General features: G+C 44.5%; 1 protein-coding gene and 1 long non-coding RNA gene across 5 annotated transcripts in view; both read right to left on the bottom strand.

Annotated features, from left to right (window-relative positions):
- Window positions 1-14470, bottom strand: part of GAREM1 (GRB2 associated regulator of MAPK1 subtype 1) — a 102762-nt gene that overhangs the window by 63422 nt on the left and 24870 nt on the right. The window lies entirely within an intron of this gene.
- Window positions 3489-4173, bottom strand: LOC311430746. Of its 2 annotated transcripts, none has more exons than XR_014689006.1 (2): window positions 3956-4173; window positions 3489-3707 (listed from the first exon to the last, which is right to left on the bottom strand). It is a non-coding gene; the product is annotated as an uncharacterized lncRNA (long non-coding RNA). The 2 variants fall into 2 exon arrangements; XR_014689007.1 differs by having other exon boundaries at window positions 3489-3704.

Below are 14470 nucleotides of genomic sequence, written 5' to 3'. Positions count from 1 at the left end.
ACCGGCAAAATTATGTATTGCTTTGTCAATTTTCCCTAAAAGGGAAGTGCGTAACTTCCTTAAAAACAAAATTATTATTTATTTATTTTTTATAAACACCTGCCCCCGTCTCAGTCCCCCAGATCTCAACCCACTGACACTGGATGTTTTTTACTGTTCAAGCATGAAGAAAAGGTATCTGGAAGCAGTCCGCTTTCTGGCATACGGATACCTTGGAAATCAAATCACAGCGCGATCTGGCATTTGTGTGTGTGTGTATATATATAGTGGCTATTACTCACACCTTACTATGATAATATGACTTGGCAAATAGACGGAGTCAAATGCCTTCCCCCCCCTCCCCTCCGTGCTGCCCTGCTGTAATCGGTCACCAGAAGTTTGAAGCAGCAAGGGCTGCAAGTACGCGCACAGCTGGCCCACAGCCAGGCAAGGTCTGGGGAGGCAGAGCTGAGCAGCACACAGAAGTCACATGCAGCTAGAAGAAAAGCCTGCGAGGCTGCAGATTAGCAGCCTCCAAGAAAAACAAACAAACAAACAAAAAACAACAACATACCCAGACGGTGTTGGCCAGCTGAAATCTCGTCCTCAGCTTTCAAAGCGGTCTGTCAGACGCTAGCCCTGGCAGCATCTGAGGCCAGCAGCACAGCTCCGTTCGCAGGCTGCTCGGATAACAACTACAGGGCTAACAAGATGGGCTCAGAGAAGTTATTTTGAGTTGCAACAGCTAGTGCCTATCTTATCAAGGGAGCGGGATGCGCACAATCACCACTGTTAATTGCTTCACATCTTCTCGTGAGGGAACAAAAAGCATTTTATTCATGGCGCGTACTCACCAGTCACCCAGCTCAACTCCACACCTCTCCTTCTTCTCACAGGCAGCTCCACTGACACAGGTTTGAACCATAACTCTTGTTTTCTTGTAAAAATACCCACCCAGGCTCTTTCCTAGCAGTGACAAAGGACCCAAGTGAACCGCCATGTGGTGGCACTGCTCAAAGCTGCAGCCTGCAAAACAAGTCCTCCCTTTGTAGCCGAGGGCTGGGAAGCCCCCAGCTGCAAGCAGAAGGTGGCAAAGTACTTTGCACTTTCAACACAATCCTTGAGAGGCAGGGAGAAGTGTTAGAAACCACAACCAGAAGGAAAAGTGACATTGTTGAACCTTGGATGAAGCTGTGCTTCGGAGGCAGCAGCAGGGTGACGGAGCATGGCATTCCCTGTTTGTTCCACACAAACTCTCTGCACTTGGAGAACAAACTCAGATCCAACACTAAAAGCCATTGCCATAGCGTGTGGCATACTGAATATTCCTCACCAGGCAAGGTTAAGCATTGAGGGACAGCCTGACCTTGCTACAAGTTCAGATAAAGTCATAAGGCCGAATGAGGAAGCTTGGCATAAATAAATAAATACGCTGGTACTTGCATGACTCCTTATGCAGCTACACCTTGGCAGTGGATTGCTCTTAGCTCAGTCACCCAGCTATTACCAAAAGCAAAGAATGGTCATCATAAATCTTATTCTCCCATACTGGTGGCACCTATAGTTTAGGAACAATGGTCCCATCAATTTTCCACACCCACTGCTGTCTAACAAATACCATATTTTCCATTAAGTACTTCATGAACTGATTTAATATGATTCGATAGACCAGCTGCAATCCCATAGCCCTTTTGGACTACCATGACTTTCAGAAGTCAGGCATTATGTTACTTATTTATCATTAGAAAACCCCACGTGCTGTAAAAAGGTACATACAGTACCTGACCATCAGTAAGAGGTAAAGAATAGGTGCTTTCCAGCTTTCTAAACTACACTCTGGATTTTTTTTTTTTTTTTTTTTTTTTTAAATAGTTTGGGTAGTGAATTGCTGAAGAAGCTAGTATGAGGCTTTGTTTCCCTCTAACACATGTATTACGATCTGTTCCCCCTCTTCCCAAAAGAAAACCCACCAAAAGGTTGCAGGATTTTTTTTTTTTCCTGGCAATAAGACACTGCTCTAACAGTGCCACACACAAACTGGATGAGCAGCCAACTGCTGAGTGGGAGGCTCATTAAAAAGGGCCATTTGCTTGCCATATGTCTCTTTCTTCTAGACGAGACTAATTCTAGTCATTAGAGCTCCAACCAGAAATAGAGATTAGCAAAGCCACTTTTTGTTAAAATGGTACCAGAAAAGAGCTTCAGTCCCACCACCTCTTCCTGCTCCTGTTCTCCATCGCCACCCAGACTGCTGCTTTGTCTCTTTCCACCACCACCACCACCTCCCTTTCATCCCTCTCCCTCCCCAGTACCGCTGTAGCATTTCCCCTGCTCTTTCCCACACCCTGCACGATGACTGCAGCAGTGTAAGCCAACAGGATCAGCTGAGCTCGTCTGCCACCGAGCAGCCTGCACACTGTGCTCCCAGCTTGGGAAGGCAGCACAAACACATCTGCTCCCAACCGTGCACCCAGAGCAGCTCTGGTGGGCCTTCAGGTCCCCCCTGTGCATCTCCAGCAGCGTGGGTACCACCACAGCAGCGGGGAAACACGGGTAACTCAGAGGCATCCATAGGATTGCTGCAACTGTCAATTATCACAAATAAGTGTCAAAAAGAAAAATTAAAAAATTAAATAACAACAACAGAAAAAGCGTAGAAAATCCACCCTAGGATTTCAAGTACATCTCTAAGCCTCTTTTTTAGATTAAGACAAGGCAGTTTTTCAGATAGGAGCATATGCACGCTAGATCTTATTATAAATGTCAGTCTCTTCTATTTACATACTGTTTTAAGACACTGCCAGTCTGAAGTCAAATTCGGGTTCTCCATCAATTTTCAGTTAGCAAGTTTGTCTAAATTCCTGTTATGTCTCTATAGCAACTGTCCTCCTGGAGGATCTGAAAGTGCTTCACAGGAAAACCGATACCATGCACAGCTACAAGAAACAACCACCTCACCCATCTAACATCTCAGCAATGTCTAGAGAAGCCGAGAGCTGATTTATTGTCACACTGAGACTCCAACTCATAGTATTTCTCATCGCACACCACAGGATACACTGCTCTCCCTCCCCTCCTCTGTGTGAGGAGCACATCCTTCCTAGTAGCTGGATCTGGGTTTCCATGTCACACCCCTAGTAATCTCTCAACTCAGACACCAAGGTCAAAGGCAGCACTGCTTCATTTTTCTTTGGCGATGCCATTTGTACAGCAAGCGTCACAGTGTCGTAATTCCCCACCCCTACTCCCCTTTGAACCCCAGCAATGAGCAGGAACACAGTAGCTAAAGAACTGGATTATGCAAGCTCCCCTGCACGCCCATCTCACCAACATTTCGTTTTTCCTATCAAGCTTTGCAGAAGTCCCACTGAGCCTACACAGCCCTTATTTACATAGCAGGGGCCTGGGCAGCGTTTTATCAGAGATGGTTTGTATTTTATCAGAGATGGTTTCCCCAGTTGCAACTTCCTCCTTCCTTTCTCCCCCACAGATATACATCCCATACTCGCTTCTGCTTAAAAGTTTATTAATGCAAAAATAAAGTAAAAAATTTTCTCTTCCAGCAGAAGATGACAACCGTGGTTCCCATCATTTCGATGAAGACCTTCAGAAACCTTCAGGTGTGACTGTGCACCCTAATAGCCTGTTCCTCTTCTTTTCTTCGGCACGTGTGCAGCCACTGTGACAAAAACAGGACCTTTCACGTGGTGAGCTGGTCCACACACCTGCTAGGAGAGGGATCAGGTGAGCACGGTGCTACAAGGCAACAGTGAACAGCCTTGAATTGTTCCAGCCACCCAAAGGCAGCCAGCCCTGGCTGGCTATTCCCAGTCTATTGCAGCATGAAATTCGTGTGAGATGGACCAGAAAAGGTTGAACAAGTGACAAAGAGACTGCAATGAAGGTGACTCCCCTGAAAAACATAACCTTTCTGGTAGATGGTCCTTCTTACTCCATGTAGGCTACGGTGGCTTACCAGGCAGGCATTCCAAGTTTGAGGACCCTCGTGAAAGCCCCCATACCATATATACAGGTGCTTTGTGTTTCCTTCTTTGTCCTGGCTTTGCTTTCCTTTGGGATCAAACCGCACACTCTGGTTCACAAGAAAAGTTAAGTCCCATGGCAGAGGAAACAAGGCACAGGCTGCAGTTTCCAGCTGTTGCTTAGGTCCCTCAGAAGTAGAAGATAATTACCTCTGTTGCTCCCAGTCAGGTAAAAACGGTCACCTTTACTAATAGCTTTAATAGCTTCCCCTCTCCCAGCACACCCTGGAAACAAGTTAATCTCTGCCACCTGAGAAGAGCGAGTCTCCACACAGCGGTTCACAGCAGAGAAAAAAGCCAGTTCTTCCACTCCTCGAAGTGTCAGAGCTCACAGCAGTGCCTTTCCCTGACACAGCAGAACTACCGCCTTGAATCACAGGCTAAATTAAACACACAAATTACATTCTCCATATAAACAGAGTTATACAGGGCTTAAATAGCACGGTTTTATTTTACTGTTGGCACCAATAGGTACAGTAGTTCAGCCGAAGCCCAAGCCGTCCGTGATGTCAGTTGCTTTAATAGGCAGCGCTGACGCGACCAGTGTTCGCTCCCAGACATGGAGTGTGCTGGTTTCCATGGGGAGGATGCTGACCGAAGAATTCCTACCACACTTCCTATCAGTTGTTTTGAGCGGCAAATACTGGCTCCAGGGAAAAAAATAAATGCCTTTTGGCATCCCGAAATTCACAAGATGACATCATCCTGTGCAGCATTTTTCTCTGCTGCTCCCCCCCGAGCGCGCACAACCTATCGAGAACCCTGCTGCAGATTCCTGCCAGCTGGGCTGTGTATTTAAGGAAGGGAAAGACATTCATATTTTCTGGCTTGCTTATTTGCCATGTTAGCTCAGCTACAACAGTTCCTCTCCAAGCCTGAGGAGCAAAGGGACACTCAGTCTATAGGATCTCCTAGACTAATCGCAAAGCCTGACGGCAATTTCTTCCATCCCAAATTCCCATGCAGATTTAGACTGTGCAACAAATCAGAATATCAGCAAAAGGAAAAGAGGGGACAAACCTGAGGCAAAGTAAAACTATGTGCAGAAGAAACAGCCAAATAAAGTTATTTTTTGTTTGTTTAAAAAAAAGAAGTATACAATAAACCATATCGCAATCCCCTAAACATTAAGGATTGTACTTCTCTGCAAAAATTTTAATCTGTGACCAGCATGCAGTATGATCCAGGTAAGATTAAGAGTCATGTGACAGTCGAAATGGTGACTGCATCATTCTTTGCAAGGATTTTACAGCAGTCATGCGTGCTTGCTTTCTTCAGTCTGCACCTGCTGCTCTAGTCATACAAAAGCACAGAACCCAACTTCATGCACTGGAGTTAAGAGATTAACAAAAGACATCATTATCGAGACAAACTATCAACTCAAAACATACCAGTTTTCAGCTGAAAGTCTTTTTTAAAAAACAAACAAACAAAAAACAAACAAACAAAAATTCAAGTTTTGCACAGAAGAGAAGGTAAATGTATTTTACAGATTAAACTGTGACTGTGCCTTTACAACTGACTTCTCTTCATTCTCTTCTTTCATCAAGGGCCATCCATCTTTGAGGCCAGATAGATGGTATAGAAAAGTTAGGTGCCTATATGAGTCAACCACGTGCCCTCATGGCCAAGAAGGCCAATGGTATCCTGGGATGCATTAGGAAGAGTGTTGCCAGCAGGTCGAGGCAGGTGATCCTCCCCTCCACTCAGCCCTGGTGAGGTCTCACCTAGAGTGCTGGGTCCAGTTGTGGGCTCCCCAGTACAGGAGGGACAGGGAGCTCCTGGAGTGAGTCCAGCAGAAGGCTACGAAGATGATCAGGGGAGTGGAGCATTTCTCTCATGAGGAAAGGCTGAGGAATCTGGGCATGTTTAGCCTGGAGAAGAGAAGACTGAGAGGGGATCTTACCGATGTATATGAATATCTTAAGGAATTGCATCAAGAGGATGGAGCCAGACTCTTTTCAGTGGTGCCCAGTGACAGGACAAGAGGCACAAATTGAAACACAAAAAGTTCTGTCTGAGCATGAGGAAAAATTTTACTGCGAGGGTGACAGGGCACAGGCACAGGTTGCCCAGAAAGGTTGTGGAGGCCCAGAAGGCCTCTTTCTCTGGAGATATTCAAAGCCTGCTGCTTGGACCTGATCCAGTGAAACGTGCTCTAGATGACCCTGCTTGATCAGGGGCGTTGGACTGGATGATCTCCAGGGGTCCCTTCCAAACTCAGCCATTCTGACTCTGTGATACATTATACAGGCATGCACACACACGCGTGCATGCACTCTTCTACTTTAGGAAAACTAGTGTGAATTACAGACTAGCTTCTCTCTTTGAGCTTCTAATTATCCTTCAAGTTTTCTAACAGTATGGTTAAACCTGCCTAAAGATCTACTTCAGGGTAGGAAAGGATGAAACAGCTTCGCACTTAGTTCATGTCTAGTTCCCAAATGACGCCTAAAACAGACATTTTTTCCACCTATCCCACTCCCAGGATGCAGGAAGGAGGTATTATGGCAAAGAACATAGGGTCCTGCTTTGCAGGTGTATCTCCATCTCCAGCTGTCCTATCTGGAAACCTATGCACATCCAGAAATGCTTGTCCCTCCCCAGCTTAACCAGCAGGAGGTTAACAACCAGGTAGGCCGCAGTGCTCACGTACCTCCTCCCTTTTAAAGCCTTAATTTACAGCTCACGGAAGAAGAGAACAGCTTCCTCTTGGGAACTCAGGAGCCACATTCCCAGCTTCCTTGTAGCCAGTACTTTGGGTTGTCTCAAGTGGTTGGAAACGTGGGAGCAGACCGGAACCTCCAGCATAGCCCTAAATACACCCTGAAATTTGGCATGGATTAGCCTTTTCCCCTGAGCTTCCTAGCAGTTGTGTTAGGCAACTTTTAAGAGCACTTCAGCCTTTCTGTTGCCATGCAGATGAGCCCAGTGCTCCACCATACCAGCCAAGAGCTAGGGCAAAGTAATTCAAGCAATGCTGAGCAAATCCTGTGTGATTTAGCCCATCTCCCAGTCTTCTGGGAACCAGTTTCCTGGCTGCTGTTCTAACCTTCCCTCAACTGCAATCTTTTAAGAAGTCATCCTCCCCAGTTAATTTCTTTTGTATAAGCCTCTGGAGTTCTCTCCTAATTGATGCAGCTCCTATCAGCTTCTTTGCTGCCCCCAGAGATCTGAAGCAAACAAACAAAAACCTCACAGTGAATGCTTCTAAGGTCACAGCTGAATTTCAGCAAGCAGCTAGTTTGCAGACTTGGAGTAACAGCCAAGAAGCGTGCAAGTCTGAGAAGAACATGTGATACTTCAAATCAGCAGTTGTAAAAGCTGCAAGTTTTCCTCTCTCCTCCTACTCCCTTTCCCTCTCACCAATAAAACATGAAGTTCAATGCCGAGGCAAACCTCAGGCTTTTTAAAAAGGGTAAGGTTGCACTCAGAAGACAAAGTGGAGAAAAGGAAAACGGCTAAAGACAAACACCTCTTTCTGCCTAATATGCCACTGAAACACTATAGAAAAATATCACTATCATCACAAGTCTTTGTTTCTTTTGAGGCACAAAGCAAATCCCATGAAACAAATTAAATTTGATACAAACTTGAGTCTACAAAACACAAACTCTTCTCCCAGGTTGGAAAGGAGGACAGAAAAATCAGGTGCTTTTTCTCTGTGAACTTCTGGGACATAATCCGACTCTCCGTCCATCCCTGGCAGAGATCCCACCCCGTGAACTAACCCGATCTTTTGGATTGCACCGCAGAGCAGCGATGGCTGCAGACTCCACAGCAGTTTCAGATGTTTCAGCTGGTCCAGGTAGCAGGACTGGAGGTGGATGGGAGCTCAGGCAGAGCTGAAGGGGGTTTCACCAATATGCTGAATATGAACTTTGATACTTCCATCAACCACCCTGGAAATCAAGTGAAATCTACAGATTCTGTAGGTGAGAGACTCCACAAGTCTCTCATAGAAATTAGATTGTATATATAGAAAGAGAGAAGCAGTCTGTGTCACGGTCAGCCGATTTTAATAAGGATGATAATTTTAAGGAAACTGGACACTGCAAAAAATGCTGGCTGACTTCAGAGATGTGAAGTTGAAAGTACTTCAGAAGATTATCAGCAGTTCAACCTGATGAAGAATGGTGCACTGCTGTTCCACTAGAAGCTGCATTTGAACTATCTCCCCACACAGAAGAGGTATTTCTGATCCACAGAAATACCTCTGCGTGCATCCTGGGAAGCTGCCAGCACACGATACTAGAAAGCTAGTACTGTACATGCTTAGAACTAACTACTCGGGCTCAGGACATACAACTGCTCAACAAAAATCAATCCAGCGTGAAAATGTAGTGTTAAAACACCTGTACATACTCTTAATAGGTAAAAAAAAAAAAAAAAAGAGATTCTCCAATAAAAGTGGTCAGACAAAAGGGGAATATTTCATTAAAACTTTTGTAAAATACTGCTACTTCATTTGCCTGGGTGCTGGTGGGCCGGGGAAGGATGATGGAACAGGGAGAATACGATCCTGGAGGTGTGAAAGAAATGGGAAATTTTTGCCAGAATTTTCTGTGCCTGCATTTTTTATCCTGTGACTTGACATTGCACTGATGGTCAATGGAGAAACATCTGCCAAAGGTTAAAAGGCACAGAAATGTAGAATAACAAACAGATAGGGCTGTGGTGAATCATGGCAAGTCTGACATCAGCTTAACTTTACGGTAAGTCTATGGAAGAAAAAAAAAAATAACACCATAAAAATTAAGAATATAGAGATTTTTTCATGTATGGAAGAGCAATTCGCACATTATTCCTCAATGACAGATTTAAAAAAACAGGAATATGAAAACAGTTGACAGACCTCAAGGCCTCGATTCCCTAGAATAGAAAAACAGAGTCTTTGGCAAGGAAAAAGAAGAGAAAAACTAAATAAGAAAACTAAGTAGATAAATACAGATTAAGATAGTTATTGCCCTGTCAGAGAAAGCAGGGAATGGTGCTCTGTGAGCAGTGTTTTGGAGACTGCTGTTCTCAGACTAACCAACAGAAGAGACAAACTCTGCAATACCCAGGCACCATTCTACAATGACACTTTTAAATGGATAAGGAAGATACATTTTTCTCTTCAGTTATGGGGATAAAAGGGTCGCAGTTCTCAGGAAACTTCACAAAATCAAGTATCTAGTGTTACAAGCCTCCTATTTCTGTTTTAAACCCATGAAGACCATGTGCTGGTGGCAGTGTTTTTATTAGCAGTACCTGTGAAAAAAAGCTTTCATACCTCTGACTGCTTTTAAGATCAAACAACCTTTTTGAAGAAAACAAAACGAAAACAAAACTTGAGTACCGGGAGGGGGGGGTTAAACGTGGGGGTTGTTTTTTGTCTTGGTTTTCTTCTGAGGACACACACTCATTAATCATTCACCAGCCCATACACACATGGCAGCCTGCCTCTTTCAGAGCTGCTGAATTCAGGCCCTGTTCTCTAGAAGCCGTATGCCGTTGTACAGCATAAAAGCCCCAGAACTACGTAACAGTTGGGTGCCAGGTTAAGTTCAAAGCAAAACACAAATTAAAATGCAAAACACATTTCATATCAGGGAGTGGTGTACCTGTTTGCTGGAGAGGACTCACCTGAGTAAGTTCCCTACTCCAAAGCAGTGTCCCTCCCTGTTCCAGCTCTCGCCCACTTCTTTGAACTTAAAAGTTACCCCATCAGAGCTGTACTCCCCCACTTACACAAAAGAACAAGCTTACCTCTTCCTGACACCATCTTCTGTTTACAGTGAGGCAAAGGTGAGTAAAAGGGCCCTATGTCCATCACTACCCGAACTGAACTTAGGCCAGCAAAGCACCCCATCTGTCCCCAGAGGGATTCAGGCTGCCAATAGCTACCCTAAAGTCATTAAGCAATGAATGTTCACCAGTCTAGAGTCTGCTCTTCTCTCCAAAGCCATGAAGAGAGCCACAGAGCATGAATAAGCAGAACTAACATACCACTAAACACCTAACAGCGTTTGGCATCACAACACTCTTCCACATCTTGGGTAGAGGAGATTCAAGGGTTGACCTGTTGTCAACACCTCAAGACAACTAGGAGATGCCTAACTCACACCACACTTCAGCACTCTCCTGTGTCCATGTCCTGACCATCCCAGAGCAGGCAGCAGGCTTGGTGGCACTGCACAACTGCCTCAGAGGCGGGCATGCCTTGGGACAGGAGGCAGGAACTGCTGCTGCACGTTGCAGCATCTCAGGGAGTCCTGCAGCTCTGCAGCTGCAAAGGCAAGTTCACTCCTGAGAAGACCTGCAGAGAGAGCCTTCCTCCGTGCTAACAGGATGCAGCGAGGCACAGCCATGATTAACAAATCAAACTAGTAGGAACAGGTTTCAGTAGGATGTTCATTCACACTGGTTCAAAAACCAGAGAAGGGATTTCTGACTCATTCCCACCAGCTGCCCCACCTGGGGAAGGCTCACACGATGAGGCCGTGTATTTCTTCATGTAAAAGACATTAAGAAAGCTATCGGTATTCTTAGGCAAGCAGCCGGACAGGGCACAAGTGATTACTCTGTATTAGTAATTGTACACCTTCACTTTGTGGCTGGGAGGCATGAGGTCACAGGAAGAGTATTTCCAACACCCCGGATATGTTACAACACGGCACACCCTGGAATAGGGTGTTACTTTCTAGTGTCTTAATAGAAGTATTTTCTTTATTACTTGCCTTGTACGAACACACAGATGGCAGCACTGATGCAAGAGCTATTTCCCTCCAAACTCTGGACAAAGCTGATTAGAAGAAAAATAAGTGGTAGGGAGGCTGAATTTTTTTTTTTTAAAGTCATCATTTTGATTGACAGAAGGGAAAACCCTCTAACAGACAGGACAAGAGGGCAAATGAACCATCAGTTACAACAACAGAGATAAGGCACTAGAAAACAACAGTAAAGGCCCTGTTATGATTTGATTAAACATGGGAGTATCTAGGGCAAAGTAACCTCAGTGCTGCCAGCTCATCCCACAGTATTTCTTCTTTCACTGCATATGGTCACCAATATTAGTTCAGCCTCTGAAAGAAAAGGCTGTGCTCTGTAGATAAGAGTACGGACATGCTCGTGTCTCATTCCGCTGCCCTCCGTGCTGCTTTACCTGTACAGCAAGTTCAGGTAACCACATCCAGCCCCATCCAACTCCGAAGCAGTGATCTGCACCCAGTACAAACTGTGGCCACGTAGCACAGGCACATACAACAGCCTGAACCTGGGCTCTTTAGAGTCAGAGCAGGGGACCTCTGGGGCTTGAGCTGATAAAACCTCAGCTTAGGGATATGGTTTAGTGGGGACTGCTAGCGTTAGGTCAGAGGTTGCACTCGATGATCTTGAGGTCTCTTCCAACCTAGAAATTCTGTGATTCTGTGATAACGCTTTTGGTTTGAGCTCTGTAGCCCCAGAACCTGACACAAGAAGGATCAGACATCACCTGAGGCCCATGGTGTTCAAGCCCTCTGACGGAGGCTTCAATCACTTTCAGTTATCACAGAATACATGCAAGCAGCAGCCACGAACGCCTGCAGCTCCCCACACAGATACCTCTGCACAGAGGATAAGAGGCATTTGTCTTGACAAGAAGCAGTACAGCGAACTTTAATTCTGTAAGATACCAAATTCAGATCATACAACAGCATTTTTCTGAGGTTACTACAGGAGACGTTTATCTGTGCTGCCTCAGCCTGAACTAGTGGTAACATTTGTTGTCAGCTGGAGGGTATAGATGATGCACACATTTCTGGAGTAGAAATTTAATATTAGGGATATAGTAGCAGGAACGATATAAAGCTAGCTCAAACAGCGAGCAGGTAAGGCCTTGTTAGAAGTATCAGGTGTGAATTACGGGAACTTGAGGAGGGAAAGTAAAGGACACCCAAGCAACGCCTGTACGCCGCAGTGGTTTGCCATGGACTCTTGTGAAGTCTGCTCTCTTACAGCAAGGCAGGAGACTACCAGGACAGTAATTTTGATCCACTCTTCATATCACATACACGTGAAGACCTCCTTTGTTTTAGGAGTCAGAAACACGTTAGCCATTCATTTTTAATTACATGAGAATTGAACTTGATGCTACATTGACTTTAGCTTTTACTCTAAAGAGAAGCAGACTGGAAAGAGTATTCAAGAGGGAATGCTTAGACTAGCAGCTGTCATATATGAGTCTTCTCTGACAGCAACAGCAAAAATTAACTGTATGTAAGTCACCCCCAAATGAAACAACTGGGGTAGTAGCTTCCCAGTAACAGGACTGCAGAACAGAGGTTCTGCTAATGAAATTTCACATAAATGTGAAATACAGCATTTTCTTTCTTTAACAAGGCTTTATTATATTTAGGTCTAATAAATGTACCAAAACCCGATTTAGCAAATAGCAAAATAAGATTTACGTTATACTAGTATTTATATATGAGACTGACGACTTTGTGGTACTTAAACACATAATCTCAGGGGAATAAAATCAGTTTCAACTTCCCTTTCTGCTAAACAGTAGCAACCACAATGATGCTACGATCTGCTACTTTAAAATCTGGAGGGGAATTAAATTATTGTATTAAATATAAAAGAAACCTGGAAGGTCATTTAATAAATGTTTATGTTCAATGTCTAAAGACCTTTCTGGTAGGCAGTATAAGCAACAATGCCAACTGCATGTTTGTAGCTGATGTCTTACTTGACAGAAGTTTAAAGTGAAAGCGTGCAAAAAAAAAATCAGCAGTCATAATCCAAAACTTATAGGCAAATGTGTGTAAACTGTATTGTTGTATGAAGACAAAAATCCCACCCCTAAAACCAGATACTAATGGCTGAACCCCATAAAAACAGCTTGTCAACTGTTCCAGTTGTGTTTTCTTCAAAGATGGGGAGTTCTTGCATGTAAACGGAGGGCTGTGTCAGCGAGCTCACAAGGCTCTGGCCAGCTGAACATCCAGCCTTTTGGTAGCAGCACATCCTGCTCAGATCCTGTCCATGATTCTGGAGCGCTCCCACTGCCCAGCCTTCTCATGGCTTACCACAGAGCAGATGCCCAGCCTGGCTCCTGAGCTAGAAGCATAAATGTATCAGGGCAGTCCCCAGCCTAAGAAGCCTTCTGCAGCAGCAACATGAAGCGTGGCCGCTTTCTTGTGGGGTTCTGGATCCCAAAACCATGCTGTGAGGCACTGCACAATGCAGCCCTGACAACTCACTTAGCGTTACCTTACAGAGCCCTGTATCATATTCCACGACAGCATAAATTTTTAGTGTATGGAAGATACCTCTAAATGCTTTTGGAGGTTAGCACCCAAGCACCTGGTTGCAGTGCTCTTCTAGCTCAGCCTTCACATCCTTAGACACATCTCTCCTTTCTCAGAGGCAAACTTGTATTGCATGATCTGATACCTCAAGTTAGCCCTGAGCATTTCTGTGAGGTTCCTTTGGCAGCACCGGATCGCACCACTTATTTAGTATGAGCCTTTACTACATGGCAACTTCTGAAGTTTTCCTGTATTTTTGTCTCATAAATGAGGAGTTTACAGCAGGGAACTTTCTGGAGATCGTTTGACAGCAAAATGTGTTCTGTCAACTAAACACACTCTTCCTGCATTAACACAAGCCAGGAAGAAAACCACATCAATGGCTTTTGCAATATCCTAAGGAACAGACTTTGAGTTTACATAGATATCAGCAAAATCAAGCCAAGCATGAACGAAACACGAAGAACCAGGAAACCCTGCCTCGCAGATCTTTGTTAAGTTCTTTACAAATTAAGAACCAAGCTTTAGTAAACCCCTTAAAAGTCCAGCCTTCTTCTACACCAAAAACCAGTTTATTTTCTGTTCTTCCAGGAATCAGTGAGAATTTTAAAATGCACCATTCAGTCTGAAAGAAGAAAGGTGTTTTTCTGGCCATGGCACTGAAGCTTATGGAGTCAGGAGGTGTGAAAAAAGAATAGTTACTAAGCACATACACTAGAAACTGCTTATACTAAAAAAGTTAAATTCATAGAATTTTAATGTCCATGTACATTATGACGCTGTGTGCTAACAGACCGAAGTTTTTAAACATGTCTTAAAACATTTAACTTTCCAGAAGCCAGCTCCAAGGAAAAACAGTGCAAGTTCCATCACCGAAATACAGTGCATCACTGCAGTTGCAGCACTGGTGCGATTAAAGCAAATCTCAGTCAGCTCTCGTACAACTCATCCCACCCTCATTACACCAACATCTAAAAAAGAGACAGCAAGACAACTGAATTGATTAATCAATTGACAACTGGCCGTATGGAAGACAAAGAGAAAGCACAGTACTAAGCACACACCTTTGCTCTGTAGCCATGGCTCCGTGAGTTTACACTTGCCAGCCTTTTACATTTTTGCATCTTAACTGCAGCAAGATAAGTACATCCCAATCAGACAGTACTGCTC

Source organism: Aythya ferina (genome assembly GCF_964211825.1).
Source record: "Aythya ferina genome assembly, chromosome: 2".
In the NCBI taxonomy this organism is placed as follows: Eukaryota; Metazoa; Chordata; class Aves; order Anseriformes; family Anatidae; genus Aythya; species Aythya ferina.
This window is presented reverse-complemented; position numbering and strand designations above follow the sequence as displayed.